Consider the following 5,468-nt stretch of genomic DNA (forward strand, 5'->3'; position numbering starts at 1 on the left):
TGTTCAAAGGAGTAGAAAGAAGCAAAAAACCTACCCCGAGTCCTACCCCTTCTTATATATGAATTGATCATTTTTCTAAATAGGAAAGAAAGTTTAAATATCAACAAATGCTTTTACCCTTATGTATGCTGTACTAATACATTTTTACATTAGGTTTGTATATACAGTACATACTCTTTAGAGCACATGTATATGTCGATTTTCTCATATTCATAATGGATGCTACATTTCATTAATATATTAAATAATCTCATCAATGTATTTCTGATGTATTGCTATATTTCATGAGTGTATCGAATTTATCAGCTTAATTCTGATTTGTGTAGTTGTCTTGTACTACTCTCGAATTCATTTTTAACCTCAGCAAGAGAGTTCCTCATTTTACTGGTCCGTTTCAGAATCATTCCACAGATTTACACCTATTACAGATACACTCCTTTGTGTGATGTTCGTTCGTGTTTTGGAGTTTTTTGTATAGATTAGTACCACCTAAATTATGACAACTTCCTCAAATTTTAAAAAGCTTCTGGATCTTTTGGAAAAGGTTATTATTGTGTGCTTTGTACATTAATTGGGCGATTTTGAAGTTTGAAGTCTCCTGCTGTGGAGAACACACGCTCACAAGGGACGGATGAGGCTGGCGTACAAAGGAACTCCTTTGCGAGGTGGGAGAGGTTTGGGAAAGAAGTGTGTTGGTCCTTCCAGTACAGCTGCTTCGTGGAACCTTGATTGTCAAACATGGAGTGGAGAGTCAACCAATAATAATTACTGATTGTCAATTAAATCATCAACATAGCAACCGTGAAAAGATGAGTGAACGTTTGTATACCTGGCGTAATACTGGGTGTATCGCGAACTTCATTCTCATGCTTGGCCCGATAATGCCTCAGCATGGTGGAGGTGCTTCTGTTGGTGTATGACAATTCGACCCGGCAAATTCGACATTTCACCTGTAATGAAATGTGAATAAGAGTTACCTTGAAATGTATTCGGATTAGAATGGTACAACACATGTCAATAATCTGAGAGGCACTCGGCGAGTGCCTCTCGCCGAGAGGCTCTCGGCGACAGAAGGCGATTTGAATAAATAAATAAATAATACCTTATTCTCCGGGACATCAAAATGGTCCCACACGGCGGATGATTTGCGTCTCTGCTCCATAATCGGCAAGGAAGGCAAGGCACGAACACGAAGTATGCACTGACACGAACTTCGACACGCGAGCGTGAGTGAGGTCTGGCTTGTTTCGGCAAGTGGCATTGTGTCGCCAAACCCACTTCCTTATAAACACTGTGCGGCGGGCTTTTGCTGCGTCAACGCCCTCTGCACTGAGTCGACGCCCCCTGGACTAAGTGGCGCAGCCTGTACTGTGCCAAGCAGCCGATGCGGTCTAAACTGCACCGGTGCAGTTCACGTGTCAATTAGCAGCCTGGACTGTGTCAACGCAGCCGATGTGTCAATTAGCAGCCTGGACTGTGTCAACACAGTCGATGTGTCAATTAGCAGCCTGGACTGTGTCAACGCAGCCGGTGTGTCAATTAGAAGCCTGGACTGTGTCAACGCAGTTCACGTGTCAATCACGTGACTTAATGAGCCAGCACATGCATCGACACGTGGTTTGCTCTGTGAGCCCGGTGCATGTGTCAATGCATCGGTGTCGCTGGACCCATCACTAGCCTGGACTGTGTCAATGCAGTTCACGTGTCAATCACGTGACGTAATGAAGCAGCACATGCATCGACACGTGGTTTGCTCTGTGAGCCCGGCGCATGTGTCAATGCATCGGTGTCGCTGGACCCATCACTAGCAAGAAGCAACACAATGACCCGAGACCGAGTGTTCGGGCATGACTCCTTTTATGCAACTAATTACCAAATGACCAACAGGTGTGCAGCTGCCGGGGGAGCCCTACAGTGCCACCTGCTGCTCCCTAAACCAAATCTTGACTAGCTGAAACTTTCCAACTTCAAATGGCATCAAATAATTCTAATGGTGGTCCGTTGAAGGTCCACAGCCGACTGCATTCCCCCCCAGTTTACAGATGTTTTTGGATACCAGGTTCTGTCTTCTCCACTTGAGCTGAATAGAGTGCATACTATTCCCATGCTGAAGACAGGTGGGTGTCGGCGCCCTGTCATTATCTGCTTCCGGCGCTTCCAAACTACCGGTAAGTATTTACTAATATGAGTGGCACAGAAACTGTGGCGGATAAGGGACATAAACTTCACTTTTACGAGAATTGCTGTGCTGATATGCTGACGAAACGGTCTGAATCCCAGGATATCATGGCTCAACTTTACAAGAAGGAGCTTTGTCCATCTCTTCTCAGCCAACCTGTGTGTCACATTCCCACACGGTGTGAAGCGATGGCCTTGTTCAATGTTTCTTAGGGACTCATAGTGACGCGTGCTACCTGATTTAGCTGACATTAGCTGTTGTTTCATTGTTTGTTTTTTTTTAACGTGCTACTAGGGTGCCAAATAAAAAAAGAGAGGCTCACACAGCACCTGAAGTTTGTGCAAAACAATCCAGTAAAGATTTCTCAAAGCAACTAGATGAATCCAATGGGAGAAAAAAAATTGATTTATCCACATTCGTTATTACAGATACAAACCACTTCATTCAGAAAATAAATCAGTGCCATGGTAGAGAGTCAATAAATTGTCCATAAAATTTAGTGAGTGTCCAAAGTTTGAGATCATTTCACACTTGAAAAAAGAAGATCAAGTGCACTCTGTTGACTGGAAAGCAAAACTGACATGCCACAATAGCACACTTAAGGAGGGAGATTCATCATCAGAACTGAATTGGTTGTCAACTCACCGACAAAAACTAACAAAAAAAACATTGATTTTAGCTAGTTTAATATAGCGTATATTGCTAGTTAAAGTAAATAAAGTCTGCAGCAGCTCTAGCCTGATATCATTGGTTAACCAATATACCTAAACGACGAAACCAGCAAATACTAAATAGATCAATAGAACTATAAAAACACTGAAAAATGACCAAACTGCTCAATGAAGAAATAATCTTAACATTTCAATCTGTCAAAGAGAAGACATCTTGAAAATAACCATGACCAGGACAATAAGAGAAAATTCAGGGGGCGAGTATTCAACCAATAATCAATTTAATGGGAACAAAAATGGAAAACACACTGTCAATCATACACTTTAACAGAGCAATTCTCGATAAAAGCTGAAGTACTGAAGTAAAATAAATACATTTCAAATAATAGCCATATCAGAGAGTTGGCTAGATATTTAGAAATGAAGAGATGTATAAATGGCTAGTGATTAATTTAAAATGAACCTGAAAGGACGTGACGTCGCAATCGACTTTGAGAGGTACTGACTTTGAAAAGTTGAACATACTCAATGGGCATATTGGAATTTTTAACAGTTGAAATAAAAAGCGCCTAAAAGCTGTGTCTATGACACCGGGATCATGTCTTGATATTTTCAATGAGAAGCATCTTAGTCCTTTAAGTGGTTTTAAAAAAAAATCATACTTTTCAGGGATTTCACTGATGATATTTTAAACCCACCAACGACCACCGAAAAAAACAATGGACTTGATCGACATGATGCAACGTAGTTGTCTTTTTTCCTGTCATTATGAAATTATGAAAGAATAACAATAGATTAAGACATTAAAAGATAACACATTCCATCCATCCATTTTCTGAACCGCTTCTCACAAGGGGGGGTGCTGGAGCCTATCGCAGGCATCTTCGGGCAGTAGGCGGGGGACACCCCGAACTGGTTACGAGCCGATTGCAGGGCACACAGAGACGAACAACCATCCGCACTCACATTCGCACCTAGAAACAATTTCCACGGCATCAAGTGTGCCTCCCCCCACTCCGTTCACCACCATTGGCAATTTTCTGTAGGTGGAGAATATGAAAGAAACAAAATGCAAATACAGCTCAAGTTGTTATTGGCTTTTTTGTTAGTTTTTATGTGCAGGCACATATTTGCTGGGCACTGAAAGCAGTACGCATCTGCTTACGCGTGCGCCTTGGAGGGAACATGGGTCAAGGGCATTTCATTACAAGTCTCCAAGGAAAACAACAACATCACCACCAGAAATATTCTTCAGCCCGCCACTGTGAAGAATAGCCGATGAGTTGGACAAAAACCCTAAATCTTTGTTGTTCATTTTACCAATTTGGACAATTTTATGCTTCCAGCTTTGCTGCCACACATTTCAGAATAATGATTCACAAACATAGTTTGCATCTACACTGAGGTGTTTTATTTATTTGTTTGTTTATTTATTTATTTATTTAAGTATCAAAATCATGCGCTGCCATTCACAATATCAGAACTGAGAGGGGGGGGAAACCCCCACTTTGATTATTGACTGTCGGTGACTTAATTGAACTGTCTACTTGTCATCATGTTTCAGCGCCTGAATAGTGTGACTTGGGATTTCATTATTGTGTTTCTACTTGCGAGTTCACAGATGTGGATGTGACCTTGCTGTTATCGCTGAAACTGCTGAATAAACATACTGCGGACTGCACCAATATTAAACTTTCAGTAGAAGAGGGAAAACATAATTCAAAAGGATTCATTTTCATGTTGCTCTCAGCAGTCTCTTCATGGACTATATTTCAGTGAAATCCTTCTGGAACAATGAAACGCACATTTGATTCATTGATTACATTATGCCACTTGCAGTCCTGTTTCAGTCAAGTGTTCACTCCGTAATAGGCACTTGGCCTTCTTATGGCCTGCCTTAACCTAATGAAATTTTAGAATGAGCATGAGCGGTGTTTGTGTGACAGCCCCTGCAGGGTATGGTTTGACTCACACACTACCATGTGTATGTGCATTTTTGTCAGCGTGTTTACTATATTTAGTACGCTGGAATAGGTTCATTTGTAAGATATTCTGCATGGATGGGCACACAAATATTTCCTTCTCACAATAAACCTCCATATATTACCCGTCATCAATCCTCTGCTGTGCATGTTATTCAAATTCAAAATCTTTCTTATCTCCTGCCCTAATATCCTTCTTTCCTCCGCCCTTCCTACTTGCGTGTAAGTTCAGGGGGGGTTTTTTGTGTTATTTTTCCCCATTTGTCTTCTTCCCCACAGACAGTAGGAGCACTTAAGTGGAATGGCTCTTATCCGGATGCCGGCAAAAAGATAAGAATAGGAATTACAGAAGCATTCACTGAAAAGCGAGCGCGGGTGGAGAGATTGAGACATCCAGACAGAAGCGGGGAGGAGAAAGAACAACAGAGGAGAAAACACGGAGTTACACACAAGGAAAAGAGACACGCAAGCTGTGCTGTGTCGCTCTGGGCATGTGAACCTACTGCATTTCTTGTGTGTTTTTACCCCACAGTTAGGCGTTTACAGAGGAGTGGCTGACAACAGGGAAGGCTGGGATAGTTTATTCGAGGACATGGCCAATCTTTTGCCTCCCAAGGCGGAATATACAAGATGTGA

At 41.9% G+C, this 5,468-nt stretch overlaps 1 long non-coding RNA gene across 1 annotated transcript; it reads right to left on the reverse strand.

Annotated features, from left to right (window-relative positions):
• Positions 1-615: 615 nt before the first annotated feature.
• On the reverse strand, positions 616-1,544 carry LOC127614572 (uncharacterized). The gene is made up of 3 exons (XR_007966616.1): positions 1,103-1,544; positions 830-950; positions 616-724 (listed from the first exon to the last, which is right to left on the reverse strand). It is a non-coding gene; the product is annotated as an uncharacterized LOC127614572 (long non-coding RNA).
• Positions 1,545-5,468: the final 3,924 nt, after the last annotated feature.

This window comes from Hippocampus zosterae, chromosome 14 (genome assembly GCF_025434085.1).
Source record: "Hippocampus zosterae strain Florida chromosome 14, ASM2543408v3, whole genome shotgun sequence".
Taxonomy (NCBI): domain Eukaryota; kingdom Metazoa; phylum Chordata; class Actinopteri; order Syngnathiformes; family Syngnathidae; genus Hippocampus; species Hippocampus zosterae.